The sequence below is a fragment of the Lissotriton vulgaris genome, chromosome 5, assembly GCF_964263255.1.
Source record: "Lissotriton vulgaris chromosome 5, aLisVul1.2, whole genome shotgun sequence".
Lineage (NCBI taxonomy): Eukaryota > Metazoa > Chordata > Amphibia > Caudata > Salamandridae > Lissotriton > Lissotriton vulgaris.
This window is the reverse complement of record NC_141693.1, coordinates 471,914,540-471,931,558: the sequence shown is the minus strand read 5'-3', so window position 1 is coordinate 471,931,558 and position 17,019 is coordinate 471,914,540. Positions and strand designations below refer to the sequence as shown.

Below are 17,019 nucleotides of genomic sequence, written 5' to 3'. Positions count from 1 at the left end.
GGAGACGTTTATTAGAATAGCTTTGTGGAATGATGCATTTCGGCTGCCTTCAGCCTTCTTCGGATGCCGCTGTATATCAAAGTAATGCCCCACCTGCGTCCTTTTGTAATCCTGCACCCTCTCATTGGCTGACGTTTTTGACCGTCCCCCATCAACTGACCAGCAATCTACGGGGATGCTGCAAGTACTACATCTCCCAGGTGACACCTTGATGGAACCGATGCCGTCAGGGAATGGATTCGTTAGAATCAGTCCAGTTGAATACTTGCAGAGCAGGAATAGGGAGCAGTGTCCCCGATATTGGAAATGTCTTTGATGACAAAATAAACTCTCCCTCGAGTCCCCATAACATCCCAGCCTCAAAAATAATTTTCCAACGGGCCACGAACAGGAAAACAATGCGACCTGCTCCTCGTAGATCAAGAGCTGTGAGAACAGAAGGCCTTGCTTAGCTCACTTGTAGAAGCGGGCTGAGGTAAATCCAATCCCTTGGAAACTAAAACGCTGCTGCCGCAGAAGCCAGTAATACCTCAGCCAACTTGTAAGATTGGGCCTCTATACACGCCTCTGGCCGACGTGAAAATATGCAGCAAACCCCTCCAGGCAAGAAAGGTAGAGGCCACACAGGGGATTTCTTCGGAGACGTTTATTAGAACAGATGTGTGTGTGTGTATAATATATATATATATATATATGTCCCAAAAAAGTGCTCAGATTCAAGGTCGCACTCCGCTGTAGCACAGGTGAGCAGCCTTTTAATTAGAAGTATGCCATTTCTCCCCCAGTTCGTAATCTTCAAGCCTTACGCGTTTCGAAGGTTTTGTCCTTCTCTTCAGAGGCTCCACACACAGCAAGTCGTTCATCACCGCTGCACCACCTGCTGCCTAATTTGAACTGCTCTGATGAGCTTTCAATGTGCTCGTCATTTCACTTCCATTTAGAATTGCAGTCTGGGTGATGTAGTTTATTTACTGACTCTTTTTTCCCTTCAATGGGTTACTTGCTGCATGCACTTTTCAAATAATGTCTTTACCCTCCAATGGGTCTCAGGTAGGATTATGCATACACAACTGCAGCGCCATTATCGAGCGGGTTTAGTCCCCCCCGCCGGGTCCTCAATTACTTCAAGGATGGTGCGTGGCCTCCACGGCCGAAGCCGCCGTGATTAATGTCCCAAAAAAGTGCTCAGATTCAAGGTCGCACTCCGCTGCAGCACAGGTGAGCAGCCTTTTAATTAGAAGTATGCCATTTCTCCCCCAGTTCGTAATCTTCAAGCCTTACGCGTTTCGAAGGTTTTGTCCTTCTCTTCAGAGGCTCCACAGCAAGTCGTTCATCACCGCTGCACCACCTGCTGCCTAATTTGAACTGCTCTGATGGGTGATGTAGTTTATTTACTGACTCTTTTTTCCCTCCAATGGGGACATTATTTGAAAAGTGCATGCAGCAAGTAACCCATTGGAGGGAAAAAAGAGTCAGTAAATAAACTACATCACCCAGACTGCAATTCTAAATGGAAGTGAAATGACGAGCACATTGAAAGCTCATCAGAGCAGTTCAAATTAGGCAGCAGGTGGTGCAGCGGTGATGAACGACTTGCTGTGTGTGGAGCCTCTGAAGAGAAGGACAAAACCTTCGAAACGCGTAAGGCTTGAAGATTACGAACTGGGGGAGAAATGGCATACTTCTAATTAAAAGGCTGCTCACCTGTGCTGCAGCGGAGTGCGACCTTGAATCTGAGCACTTTTTTGGGACATATATATATATATATATATACACACATATATATACATAATCAGGGCTCGACAAATCTTAAAAATCGTACTTGACCTGCAGGTCTAGTGAATAGAATTTTCTACTCGACCTAACATCAATGCCCTCGACCCAAAAATTGGTTACATACAAATTTTCTTCAAAACATTTGCAGCACTGTTGTTCTATGACCAGTAAGACATGATCAAATTATTTTGCCTCATTACTATTCTCACTGCAATGTTTTGAAAGTTACGAGCACGGCCTTTGATAAACACTCTTACCAGTACTCGGGTACACTACTGTACATTACACACACTAGAGCGTGGCCCTGGATGAATATTCTAAGCCAAACTCAGGTTCACCACTGTACCTTGAACATACTAGAGTATGGCTCTGGTGGCTCACTTAATCTCCCTGTGCCTAACAAAAATTAGTGTGTTCTTGTGTAGTGTAACTGGTGCTCCTGTAAAGCACTCCAATACCTTCAGGTCGAGTAAGCACTATATGAATCTATAATAAAAAAAAACTCTTGGCAGTACTCTGGTTCACCGCTGTACTTTAAACATATTAGAGTACGGCCCTGGATAAACACTCTTCCCAGTACTCGGTACACTGCTGTACCTTAAACATATTAGAGCACAGCCTAGGAAAGGGCAGATCGCACCATACCTGTAACTGTATGACTGGAATGTTTTTACGGGGTCTTGCATTTGTATTTTATGTCCCAGCTATCAGATCAGGCACGCTGTGTAAGCACAACTAGGGCCACATAAACAATACTGCCCTGCTTGCTCATGACATGATATCAGTATTTTCCATCACTCTCCTTTCCAGGTTCCTGACGTGGGAACCGGTCTGTCAAGCGACGGTGAAGCCTTTCAGTGCGATTTCACACCATAGACTGTGATTACAATCTGCCCATACATCTGTTTTACTTCCTGGTGGGCTCCTCGTCCTGGCCTTTCAACTTAATGAAGTCGGCGCCAGCCAGGTCCTCCTTGTTTACGGCGGTGCTTCATATACAGTTAATTGCAAATTACCCAGGGAAATAAAAAGATTGCGTTTAACGTGATTGGTTGTACAATTTGGAGTGGACATATATTTTCGTTCTTGTCCACTTTTTTACAGCCTCCATACATTCATACCACTTTTATTTTTGCCAACCCACCCATTCACTCCTTCCTTACTATAGATCGTATTATGCAGCTAAATATTTTTGTAATTAAAAGAACAAAGGGAATCGTGGGGCGCTGTTTACCCTCTGCATCCCGTCGGTGCACCTCTGACTGCATCCGCCTTGTAGAGCTGGGTAATCCAACTTCTAAGCTGTGAGCATCAAACACAAAATTTCCCTCGCTGACATCTGGCGCCTTGATGGGCACCGCAGGCAGCTTGTTAGCACCTTGCTACCATTGACGAGGCGCGTCCAGTAAGTGCCCTCCGGCCGCCTATGCCACCCTCTGTGCAGTTTCGAAATCTCAAACCTTTCTCATGTGCCTCATCTAGCTGTGGTGCTCTGAGCACTATCAACTTTCTAATCATAGACAGTTCGCAGTGCTAATGTGTTGCACCCGTTAATTATAATTATGTTCAATGCCTAATTTCTAGTCAACTAGGTTTGTGCTTTTCCCGGACAGAAGACTTGAAGTCTGAAACGAGAACAAGCGTAACAATAGCCCCTGCTGGGCGTCAATCCCCTTCAAGGCCACCCTACCCAACAATCAAGGCTAGAGCCCCTGACCCGCGGCGGTGTTCCCATCCAATTGCACCTACCTTAGGGTCCCCCTCAGAGAGATCGAGCCATCCTCGGCAGGCGCAGGCTTACATCACGGGCAGAGCTCCACTCGCAGGGCTCCGAGGATCATGGTGATTACACCCAAGGTGCAGGAGGAGAACTTCTGCTTCGCTAGGGCACTAGTGTCGTTCATGGCCTGCCTCCGGTCAAGTGTATTGGGAACAGGGGTTGGCAAAAGCAGTTTACACGCTTATCCTGCTGCGGCTGTAATCAGCCAATGAGCAGTCTGTAAACTTTACTGTGCGGAGATTAGCAACCATCTGATTGGCTGATTGCAACTAGGCCTTAGCCGACCGAGCCCGCGTTGCAATCAGCCAATCAACACCTTTGCTTTTCCCGCATTTTGTCACGGCAGTTCTGAACATTTCACCCAGCTGCCCTCTAAAGACTTCTACCGGCACTGCACTTTAGCACAGCGACAAAGCTCACTCGCCAGGCCGGTCGAGTAGGCATGAAAACTGTCTCGCCCTGAAAGAAATTGACTCGCATTTGCGAGCGGGCGAGTACATTTGTCGAGCCCTATATATATATATATATATATATATATATATATATATATATATACATACATATATATATATATATATACACACACATGTACAGGATACCCATACGAAGAACAGCCGCTGGAAGTCGTCAAGCATTAAGGAAGGAAGGCGAGCTGGTGCCAGTGCAGGATGGCGCCTGCTCTTTACAACATGGCAGCAACAAAGCAGGGCACTTGACTGATGGTTTTTATCACTTCGACCCACTGGTGATTACATAAAGTTTTAACTCTTGATGAATAGCGTGGCCACTCGGGATTATTGGCAATGACTATATTAGCCAGAAGGTCGTGTTTGCAGCCACGCCTTTAGCAGCAGGAGAGTTTTATATTGGCTGTGCGTGAGCACTGGCGCTTTCATTCAGTTACAACTAAACGCCACTGAAGAAGAGAGCGTGTGGCTCTCGAAACGAGTCTGGCGTGCGATTTTGCTGATTTGATTTTCTGCCTAGTTAGCTGTCAGCATGCTACCATTAAACTACATGAATGATTCACTTCCAGCGGCTGTTCTTCGTATGGGTATACTGTACTTGTGGAGATTACACGATATATATATATATATATATATATATATATATATATATATATATATATATATATATATATATACACAGACACACACATACAACCATATACATACACACCAAAATGTTAATAGGAAGTTTGGAGAGTCTTAAATTCGAGTAAGGCCTCTCATCGTCCATACTATATTGTTTGATGCACTTACACTGCTCCCACAAATAAATCTTGGATAGCCCCACATTGTTCAACATTTATATGGCCCCACTGGAGAGTGTGGTACTGCCACTGGGTATAAAGATCATCAGTTATGCTGATGATATCCAGTTGGTGGTAGGGCTCCCCCAGTCGGCGAATCAACCCGACTTTCTGCACACATGTTTAGCCAAGATCTTTACCTGGATGTGCAACTCAGCACTTAAACTTAACGGTTCAAAAACCGAATTGATGATGCTGGGGAACTCCCCTCCCTCCTTGTCCCCAAGTAGCTGGCCTAGCTGTTTGGGAGCGCCACCCACCCCTAAACAGGAGATTAAGAGCTTGGGGGTGTGGCTGGAGCAGGACCTTTCTTTCAAGTCACACGCCAAAAAGACCGCAGGCGTGTGCTTCGGTCTGCTCCGGTCAGCCCGGAAGATCCTACCCCTCCTCCCGATGGCCACTAGGAACCTATTAATTCAGGGGCTCATCATTTCACGGCTGGATTACAGCAATGCGCTGTTTCTGGGGGCGCCAGAATCAACTTTAAACAAATTGCAGCAAGTACAAAATGCTGCTGCCAGGCTCTTGACGGACCTTCACAGGCGGCAATCAGCCCAACCCGCGCTGAAGGCGCTTCATTGGCTCCCTGTTAGAGAGAGGGTGAAGTTTAAAGCACTCTGTATGGCCCACAAAATCCTGCAGGGGAAAGGGCCACCGATCCTACGGGGTATGGTTCGATCCTACAAGGCCCCCCGCGCCCTTCGTTCAGACCACCAACACCTTTTGCAAGTCGCGAGAGTAAGAAAAGCCAGGACTGGCGGTAGAAGATTTTCCGTCAATGTGGCAGCATTGTGGAATTCCCTTCCGTTTGACCTGCGCTCCGAAACTGGCACTCTACGATTTCGCAAACTCTTAAAGACCCATCTGTTCCCTGCCTAATGCTCTTTCGGCTATGGTTTGTTCTCTGGATGAGCGCTGGGATGCCCAAGGGTAACCACGCGCGATATAAAACTCATTAATAATAACTTAATTTTTAGCCTCCAAATTTCAACTCCTTCATTCCAGAACGTATTAAAATGTTCAGTTTTATATTTTGCTTCTTTTTATAAACGAAATTAATCTATTAAGATAATTTAACCTGCTTAGAAAATGAAATAAAGTTAATAGGAAAAACTCAAAGTTCTCAAACTGCAATCTCAACATGTAACAGCAGTTGTTTGTTGGGAAAACCAAGGACCAGCTATTAGTTTCAATCTTAGTTACACACACCAGAGCAGTTATAGACCATTGTAAATGTAGGCATTTGAATAAACGTGTATTACTGTAAGGTGAGTCTATGGAGGCAATTTTCTATATACGTTTAAGACATGGGAGAACCTCAAGATCATGCTTACATGATACAAGATATATATTTCAGAAATCCACATTCATGTTAATTATCTGACATACGATGAGAATTGTTAGACCTGGCACCTTGGCGTGAGTTTCCCTTCCACTTTTTGCTGATGTGCCTCAGACGTTTTTGCTGTTTTGCTAGTGTCCGCCCCTCAGGGCACTGCGCCACGGCCAATCCGTGCCGCAGTGCAAGTGCTACCTATGTAAAATGTAACTGTGATTGATGTTCCTGATTGGTTCATTGGATTTACTGTCAGTCCCCAGTAAAGTGCACCAGTAGTGCCAGGGCGTGTAAATGCCAATACTGCTAGTGGGCCTCCAGCGCTGGTTGCGCCACCCACAGAAGCAGCCTTGTAAAAATGTGTCTAGGGTCTGCCATTGCAGAACCCGCGTGCAGTCTGGTACTGTCATGCTGGCTGGGCAAGTGCACACACTTGCCAGCCTCTAAACCTTCCCTTAACTTCATATTAGTCACCCCTATGGTAGGCCCTAGGGCAGGGTGCATTGTAAGTGTAAGGTAGGACAAGCCCTGATGTGTGTGGCATGTCCTAATAGTGAATTACAGCCAAATTCGTTTTTCACTATTGTAAGGATACCTGCTCCCTTTAGGCCAGATGGGCTGCTGGAATTATTACACTCTATAATCCCAGCAGGCTCAGGGAACATGGTAGAGAGTCATGTTTAGTATGCCTGAACTCAGAATAATAAAATACATTTTTTAGTAAAGTTTATTTTAATATCCTGTGTTTGCAAATGCTACTTCTAGAAAGTTAGCCTTTGCTTGCCTAACCATTTCAGCCCGCCTCTGCTTGGATGTTTATCTGACTGTCTGGGTTGTGCGAGTGACAGGGCTGGGGGATGACAGGTGGTGAATGCAAGGATTACACCTTAGTGGAAGGTTGGAGTGCCCCTGGACTCTTAAATCAGGCTGTACTCTGCCACCACAATGATGGCTCCGCCCCCTGGGGAGCGACTGATGACCCAGCCGGCACCTGGCCCAGGAAGGGCGAAGCACTGTCAACAAGGTACTCCTGGCTGCCCCTGTCCACACAATGCTGGCTCCACCTCCTGTGGAGCGTCTGATGTGCCTGCCCCTCACACTGAAAGCAGGAGCCAGATTACACCCCACAAAGTGCTCAGAGACTGAATGAAGCTATGCAAAGGCCCCCCTGGCCTGAAAAGACAAAGGAAATGGTGTATAAAAGTAGGAGCCCTGCTCCTTGTAAAATCAGAATCCTGTTTCCCACAAAGAACCTCTGCTCGAATCGGAGAAGACGCTGGAAGGACTGGCCTGCTGCTTGCCTTGCTGAGGAAGGAGAGGAAGAAGACTTTAAAAAGACTTTGCTGATTTGTGCTTTGAAACATTCTCCAAGGGCTTGATTGAGCTTGCCCCCTGAACTGAACCCCAGGACCAGTGGGTTCATTGTGCCTTCGCTCGCTTTTATCTAGCCGTGTGCTTCCCTGCTGGAGCTGAGACCTTGTGCCCCTTCGCCCCCTCCTAGGCCGTGACACCCAGCCTGGCCGCCCGTGTCCTGTGAGAGCCTCGCTCTGTTCAGAGTCGCTCTCTTCCCCGTGGACCGGGCCGCCTGCTCCCCTGTTGCCGCCTGCTACTGGAGCGCGTTGTGTGCTCACTCTCGCCCCTCCCGCCGGAATTCCTAGTCCGAGGGTGATCTACGCCTCGGGCAGCCGCCGTACGTCTACAGCGTACCCGGCCGCCCAGCTTCGCCCTTTGCCCTGAGGAGAGGCCGTGCCGCCCCCTGAAGTGCTCCCAGTAGGTGCAGTACTGCCGGAGCCGGGCCGCACCTGCCTCCTGAAGCCGCCGCCACCTAAGAGTCCGAAGGTGCCCCCGCCGCGCACTAGAAGAGCGCGGGCCGTCCCTGCTTCCCCGGGACTTAGAGTGAAGACACGTCTAGTCATCGGGCTCGGGGCCCGCAACGCCTTATTTCCCCACTTCTGATTGCCAACACACCAAGGTACTGTAAATATCCACCGCAGTGCGAGCCGCTCTCCTAACCGGACTTGCACCGCTCTGTGTGCCACTGCAGCCCCCCCCACCCCCCCCTCGTGAGCGCCGCTCTGTGTGTCTGACAGCAGCAGCACGAGCCGTCCTGACAGAGTCTCGCGCCGCTCTGTGCTCTCTGGCCCTCTTGGCAGTTCCAAGACCTGTGCTCCCCCCAGTGAGAGTCCCGCATAGCCGGTGGGACCCGTACGAGTTACCAGACCAGACAGTGCCGAACGCGCCTCACGCGGGAAGCGTGAGCTTGGGCAGGTATCTCGAGTCACAGCGGGCCAGAAGTATTGGGAAGGTCCTGGGCAATAATAACAACAACTAGAGAGAGAGGGAAGAGGCACTCTTGGTCCCCCAGGTAATAGTTACAATCAACAGAAGAGTGCCCACACAGGGATAGTAGTGTCAAGCACAGAAAAGAAAAGGAAATCAAATCAACCTGAGTAAGAATTCCTCAGGGATTTCTTGAAAGCCTTCACTCACCACCCTGGGTGGTGACATGCTTCATCATCGGGCCCACCAGGAGAAGCCGAATGCCTCCCTGGTGTGCTCCAACGCCAGGTTACTGCGGAGCGGGATTTTTTGTGACAAAGTATGTGGAAAAAGTGATTTTAAAAAATACCAAACAGCTTTACCAACCAAAAAACTTTATTCCGTGGTTAGCTGGGTATTGGTTAAAAAGTATGTGTAGGGAAATGTACCAACTAATGTGTTGGGTGTTTTCCCCTTTTAAATTACAACGGGGTCAACATGTTTCTGCCCTTAAAGTGTATGGATGTTACTGGGCATTCGTCAGGACCATGTAATTGTGTACCTCGGTGGTACAGGCGCGCTAAGGCCTGCCCTAGCCAGAGGACGTGACAGTTAAAAAGCAGAATTATGTGTCAAAAAAAGGTGCAAAAAGAACAAACCAGAAAAAAGGGGGTTCGAACAAATTTGATGAACCTGTGGTTTGTGTATTAAAAGATCCACACTTCATGGGTTTCGGGAGGGGGGTGGTGGCGACAATGGCACACCGCCCGCAGCGCCAAACACCCGCTAGGCACCTAACTATCTCCTCGAACCGGACCCCGTGGAAGAGTCCGAAGGTGCCCCCGCCGCGCACTAGAAGAGTGCGGGCCGTCCCTGCTTCCCCGGGACTTCGAGTGAAGAAACGTCTCGTCATCGGGCTCGGGGCCCGCAACGCCTTATTTCCCCGCTTCTGATTGCCAACACACCAAGGTACTGTAAATATCCACCGCGGTGCGAGCCGCTCTCCTAACCGGACTCGCACCGCTCTGTGTGCCACTGCAGCCCCCCCCCCACCCCCTCCTCATGAGCGCCGCTCTGTGTGTCTGAGAGCAGCAGCGCGAGCCGTCCTGACAGTCTTGCGCCGCTCTGTGCCCTCTGGCCCTCTTGGCAGTTCCAAGACCCGTGCTCCCCCCAGTGAGAGTCCCACATAGCCGGTGGGACCCGTACGAGTTACCAGACCAGACACGGGAAGCGTGAGCTTGGGCAGGTCGGGCCGGTATCTCGAGTCACAGCGGGCCAGAAATATTGAGAAGGTCCTGGGCAGTCATAAGAGAAGGGGAAAGGCGTGAAGATACCCCCAGAGTGCCCTCAGAGATCTAGTGACCTGAGGAAAAGCCTTGTTAAAGCCCACAGAGACTAAGAGAACTATTGAACTTGAGAGAAAAGCAGTTTCAAGTGAATTAAACTCAAGGAACCCCGACAGTTGAACCGTGAATTGAAGAAGAGCTTGCCTATTTACAACCTGTGGCCTAACAAAAACGTTATTAGTCTTGTAATAAGTCATACCTGAGTATATATATATATTTTTACATAAAGAGATCGTATTTTTACATATACTTACAGCCTGGTGTCCATTTGTGGGGGGATTGGTACATGGTTACTGTGTGTGTTATTACAAATGCTTAACTAACTAACGCCTGAAGAATAGCCTTGGCTGCTCACGCCACGGACCTAGAGGGTGAGCAAGGGTAATTCTAAGGGGTCAACCTTCGCCCTGACTTAGAGGAGAGGGTCCCTGCTTGTCACAAGTGAATACTTGCGCCAACCAGAGACCCCCAATTCTAACATTGGACGCAGCGGTGAGGATTTGCGGATTTGCATTTGTAGTTGACATACAGTAAATTGCTGATCACCACATAGTGAGAGCAGACCGATAACGCAGCCACAGGTTTCCATTTTTTTAAATTTTGTTGAGACATCTGCCATTGCTGAAGCCATGCCTGGCTCACTCCCTGCTGGAAGAGCATCCTCTGTGATTTCTGGAATTGAAGATGTGGATTGGGAGCCCAGAGGGCTGAAGGGATACACAGCAGAGCAGCTGAAAGGCTACTGTGTAAAGTTCAGAGTTGCACACCCTGGGTGCAAAAAGAAAGGCCAATACATCAAGGCGCTGAGAGCCTGGAAGGAGTCAAGAGAGCCACAGAATGCAGTGGATGTCATACCACCAGATGGCAGTGTGGAGCCCAGTAGAGGCCTGTCCCCAGAGGAGCTGGCAGACAGGGCAGCAGACAGGGCACATGCAATGGAGATGGCAAAGTTAGCTGGACAAATGGAGATGGACAAGCAAAGATTGGTCATGGAGGCGCAGCAACGCCAAATGGAGCATGATCTGAGATTGAAGGAGTTGGAGCTGAGAGGTTTGGGAACAACTCCTTCTGGTGGCAGCACAACGCCGGTGCAAGTAGAGTCCAGGGTGTACATACCCAAAGATGTAGTTAAGGAGTTCTTTAAGGGGGATGACATAGGACAGTGGTTTAGGGCATATGAGGTAGCCATGTCCTCCCACCGGGTCCCTGACAAGGATTGGGGAGCGGGGTTGTGGGGGAGGTTCCTTAGCGAAGGGCGGGACACCCTGCTAGATTTGCCCACTGAAGAACAGCAGTCCTATCCTCACATGAAAGAGGCCTTAATGACCAGGTATGGGCTTACCCCTGAAATGTATAGACAGAAGTTCAGGGAGAGTGTAAAGCGTCCTGGGAGTACATATGTGGAGTATGTGACTGGTTTTTGCAGAGCACTGGATGGTTGGGTGACTGGTAGCAAAGTAAATGATTTTCAGGGGCTTCTTGATTTAATTGACTGGGAGCACTTGTCTGATCACTCTTTTCCTGAGCTACGCCAGCACCTGATTGATAGCAAGCTGTCCAGCCCGAGGAAGCTTGCTGAGGAGGCAGACCGCTGGCTCAGCACCAGGGTCCACAAGGGTCCAGTGGGAGACTCCGCCAAGGGTGGGCAGGGTCCCCAGCAGAAGAGTGGGGGGGACAGGGGTAAACAAAGAGGGTTCCAGCGAGGCCCCCAAAGTAATCCCCAAGGGAACCAGCAGCAAGGTTCTCAGCCTCCCCAACCCCCACCCCCAAAGCAGACTGGGGCCCCGACAGGTAGGCCTGTTCCAAAGGGGCCCTTCAATTGTTTCAAATGTGGTGACCCGGGGCACATTGCCAGTGACCCCAAGTGTCGCCTGTTTGGTAAACCAGCACCCACTGGTGCTCCACCCCGGCAAGTAACTAGTGTTAATTTGGGGGAAGAAGTAGTAGTCCCCGGGGGTGGAGATCCTGTCCAGATGACCCTAGTCTCGCTAGGAGACAGTGAGATGGTCCCTGAGAACTACCTGCCCTTTAACACTAAGAAATATGGGCAGGTGGTGACCATCAATGGTAAGAAAGCTGAGGCTCTTAGAGATACAGGAGCAAGCGTGACTGCAGTGAGGCAGCACCTGGTGTCTCAAGAGCAGGTTGTACCCCATGCCTACTGTAGGGTTATCAATGCTGATAATTCAGAGAGTCAGTGTCCGATGGCTCAGGTTCCCTTCGAGTGTGTGTGGGGGGGGGGTCTCTGGTACTCTGCAGGTCTGTGTGAGGAAAACCATGCCTGTGGACTATTTGCTAGGGAATGACTTGGAAGACTCCCCTTGGGAAAAGGTGGAGAAGACGACTCACCTACGGATGGTGGGTCTACCTGACTGGGCGTGCGTGACCACCCGGTCAATGGCAGCCAGTAGGGGTGATCAAGAGATCCTAGGGCCTGAAGGAGAGGCCCAGGAACCGCCTTAGAGAGAAGGCGCAGGGGGCGCAGGAAACCGGCCCCTGAAGTTCCCACGGTCCAGGAGGGAGCAGCCCTTGAGGGGGATGCCCTGGAGCCTACAGGGGAACAGATTGCTGAACTGGGGGACCTGCCGGAGCTGACCCATTGGCAGCAAGAAGGAGGCCCCTCCAGGGAGGAATTCTGCAGGGAGCAGAAAGAATGCCCTTCTCTCATGGGTATGCGGCAGCAGGCTGCAGACCAGGCCAATGGTGTTCAGGCCAAAACACATTATGTGTAATGGGAGAATGACCTCCTTTATTCAGAGCCTAAGGCTGCTGAACCTGGGTCAGCCCGTGTACTGGTGGTACCCCAGAAGTTCAGAGCCTTCCTACTGGGGCTGGCTCATGATGTGCCTTTAGCAGGACATTTGGGGATGGACAAGACCTATGACAGGCTTGTCACCCACTTTTACTGGCCCCAAATGCACAAGAACTCTGATGCTTACTGTAGGACCTGTCAGACTTGCCAGGCAAGTGGTAAGAGTGGAGGGAAGCACAAGGCTCCTCTGCAACCCTTCCCCGTGGTCGGTACGCCATTCCAGCGAGTGGGTATTGACATTGTTGGGCCTCTGGACCCCAAGACAGCCATGGGCAACAGGTTCATCCTGGTCTTGGTGGACCACGCCACCCGGTACCCTGAAGCCATCCCTCTGAGGACAGGGACGGCCCCCGTGGTGGGACGGGCACTGATGGGAATTTTCTCACAAGTGGGATTCCCTCTAGAGGTGGTGAGTGACAGGGGGACCAATTTCATATCCAAGTATATGAAATCCCTTTGGCAAGAGTGTGGTGTAACCTACAAGTTCACCACCCCATACCATCCCCAAGGAAACGGGTTGGTTGAGAGATTCAACCGAACCCTAAAAGGCATGATCATGGGCCTAGAAGGTCCAATGAGGCGTAAGTGGGACGTCCTCTTGCCATGCCTTCTCTTTGCATACCGTGAGGTGCCACAGAAGTCCCTAGGGTTCAGCCCCTTTGAACTGCTGTATGGTCACCCAGTGAGAGGACCTCTGAGTTTGGTGAAAGAAGGCTGGGAGCAATCTCCCAGGAAACCCCCCCCAGAATGTATACAGTTACATGCTGGCCTTCAGAAATCAGACCAGGCGATTCAGGCAACTTGCGGAGGCAAATCTGAGCCCAAGCCAGGAAGACATGAAGCGGTGGTACGACCAGAATGCCACTCTGGTAGAGCTTCAACCTGGACAAAAGGTGTGGGTCTTGGCCCATTGGAGCCTTGTGCACTTTAGGATAAGTGGACAGGTCCCTTTGAGGTTGTGGAGCGCAAGAGTCCAGTAACCTACTTGGTGGACATGCAGTCTCCCAGGAACCCTTTGAGGGTCCTACATGTTAACCGCCTTAAGCCCCACTTGAAGAGGTCCGAAGTGGGCATGTTGTTGGCAACTGATGATGGAATGGAGGAGGAGTCGGAGCCTCTTCCTGACCTCTTGGTAGCCTCTGAGAAAGATGGGTCAGTGGATGGAGTTAACCTCCCACCCACCCTGACGCCTGAGCAACAGGAAGACTGCCGCCAACTGCTGGGGCAGTTTCCAGATCTGTTCTCCCTGGTTCCTGGTGTCACAGATTGGTGCGTCCATGATGTGGACACAGGAGACAGCTTGCCTGTGAGGCATAAGGCCTACAGAGTAACTGACAGGGTCAGAGCCTGCATCAAGGAGGAGGTCTCCAAGATGCTTGCTCTTAGGGTGGTTGAGTCCTCCAGCAGTCCTTGGTCCAGCCCCGTGGTCTTGGTCCCAAAGGCTGCTGCGCCGGGAGCCACACCTGAACTCCGGTTCTGTGTGGACTACAGAGGGCTCAATTCGGTCATGAAGACTGACGCGCACCCTATCCCCAGAGCTGATGAGCTCATTGATCGGCTAGGGGCTGCCCGGTTCCTCAGCACGTTTGACTTAACGTCTGGGTACTGGCAGATCGCCTTGACCGATGGGGCAAAAGAGAGGTCAGCATTCTCCACACCAGATGGGCATTTCCAGTTCCGGGTTATGCCATTTGGGATGAAGAATGCCCCTGCCACCTTTCAGAGGTTGGTCAACCAGGTGTTGGTTGGACTAGATGAGTTCAGTGCCGCCTAACTGAATGACATCGCAGTGTTCAGTGGCACCTGGCCAGAACACCTGCGACACCTCTGGGAAGTGTTGACGGCGCTGCGCAGAGCAGGCTTCACAATCAAGGCAAGCAAGTGCCAGATTGGGCAGGGTTCAGTGGTGTACTTGGGACACCAAGTGGGGAGGAGCAAGGTGGCCCCCTTGATACCCAAAATTGAGACAATCCTGGCTTGGGAGCCCCCCAAGACCCAGACTGCAGTGAGAGCCTTCCTGGGGCTCACTGGGTACTAAAGGAGGTTTGTCAAGGGCTATGGCACTATTGTGTCCCCCTTGACAGAGCCGACTTCTAAGAAGCAGCCCAGGAATGTGATTTGGACTGACACCTGTCAGAAGGCTTTTGACACCCTGAAAACTGCCATGTGCACGGCGCCCGTGCTCTTGGCCCCTGATTTTTCCAAGGAATTTCTAGTGCAAACAGACGCTTCAGAGCATGGTGTAGGGGCTGTTCTCTCACAAATGACTGAGGAGGGCTGGGACCACCCTGTAGCCTTCATCAGTAGGAGGTTACTTCCCCAGGAACGTAGGTGGAGTGCAATAGAGCGAGAAGCATTTGCTGTGGTCTGGGCACTGAAGAAGCTAAGACCCTACTTGTTTGGGTCTCACTTCCGGGGTTCAGACAGACCACAGGCCCCTCAGATGGTTGATGCAAATGAGGGGTGAGAATCCAAAACTGTTGAGGTGGTCCATCTCCCTACAGGGTATGGACTTTACGGTGGAACATCGCCCTGGCACAGATCACGCCAACGCTGACGGTCTGTCCAGGTTTTTCCGCCTTAGTGATGAGGAACTCCCTGGGGAAGGGTAGTTCTCCCCACATTTCAGCTGGAGGGGACACGTGTTAGACCTGGCACCTTGGCGTGAGTTTCCCTTCCACTTTTTGCTGATGTGCCTCAGATGTTTTTGCTGTTTTGCTGGTGTCCGCCGCTCAGGGCACTGCGCCACGGCCAATCCGTGCCGCAGTGCAAGTGCTCCCTATGTAAAATGTAACTGTGATTGATGTTCCTGATTGGTTCATTGGATTTACTGTCAGTCCCCAGTAAAGTGCACCAGTAGTGCCAGGGCGTGTAAATGCCAATACTGCTAGTGGGCCTGCAGCGCTGGTTGCGCCACCCACAGAAGCAGCCTTGTAAAAATGTGTCTAGGGTCTGCCATTGCAGAACCTGCGTGCAGTCTGGTACTGTCATGCTGGCTCGGCAAGTGCACACACTTGCCAGCCTCTAAACCTTCCCTTAACTTCATATTAGTCACCCCTATGGTAGGCCCTAGGGCAGGGTGCATTGTAAGTGTAAGGTAGGACAAGCCCTGATGTGTGTGGCATGTCCTAATAGTGAATTACAGCCAAATTCGTTTTTCACTATTGTAAGGCTACCTGCTCCCTTTAGGCCGGATGGGCTGGGAATTATTACACTCTATAATCCCAGCAGGCTCAGGGAACATGGTAGAGAGTCATGTTTAGTATGCCTGAACTCAGAATAATAAAATACATCTTTTAGTAAAGTTTATTTTAATATCCTGTGTTTGCAAATGCTACTTCTAGAAAGTTAGCCTTTGCTTGCCTAACCATTTCAGCCCGCCTCTGCTTGGATGTGTATCTGACTGTCTGGGTTGTGCGAGTGACAGGGCTGGGGGATGACAGGTGGTGAATGCAAGGATTACACCTTAGTGGGAGGTTGGAGTGCCCCTGGACTCTTAAATCAGGCTGTGCTCTGCCACCACAATGCTGGCTCCGCCCCCTGGGGAGCGACTGATGACCCAGCCGGCACCTGGCCAAGGAAGGGCGAAGCACTGTCAACAAGGTACTCCTGGCTGCCCCTGTCCACACAATGCTGGCTCCACCTCCTGTGGAGCGTCTGATGTGCCTGCCCCTTGCACTGAAAGAAGGAGCCAGATTACAGCCCACAAAGTGCTCAGAGACTGAATGAAGCTATGCAAAGGCCCCCCTGGCCTGAAAAGACAAAGGAAATGGTGTATAAAAGTAGGAGCCCTGCTCCTTGTAAAATCAGAATCCTGTTTCCCACAAAGAACCTGTGCCCGAATAGAAGGAGAAGACGACGCTGGAAGGACTGGCCTGCTGCTTGCCTTGCTGAGGAAGGAGAGGAAGAAGACTTTAAAAAGACTTTGCTGATTTGTGCTTTGAAACATTCTCCAAGGGCTTGATTGAGCTTGCCCCCTGAACTGAACCCCAGGACCAGTGGGTTCATTGTGCCTTCGCTCGCTTTTATCTAGCCGTGTGCTGCCCTGCTGGAGCTGAGACCTTGCGCCCCTTCGCCCCCTCCTAGGGCCGTGACACCCAGGAGCGTGGCCGCCCGTGTCCTGTGAGCCTCGCTCTGTTCAGAGTCGCTCTCTTCCCCGTGGACCGGGCCGCCTGCTCCCTTGTTGCGGCCTACTACTGGAGCGCGTTGTGTGCTCCCTCTCGCCCCTCCCGCCGGAATTCCTAGTCTGAGGGTGATCTACGCCTCTGGCAGCCGCCGTACGTCTACAGCGTACCCAGCCGCCCCGCTTCGCCCTTTGCAATGAGGAGAGACCGTGCCGCCCCCTGAAGTGCTCCCAGTAGGTGCAGTACTGCCGGAGCCGGGCCGCACCTGCCTCCT

At 50.8% G+C, this 17,019-nt stretch overlaps 1 protein-coding gene across 1 annotated transcript in view; it reads right to left on the bottom strand.

Annotated features, from left to right (window-relative positions):
* The window catches only part of SZRD1 (SUZ RNA binding domain containing 1), a 60,838-nt gene that overhangs the window by 27,078 nt on the left and 16,741 nt on the right, over positions 1 to 17,019 (bottom strand). The window lies entirely within an intron of this gene.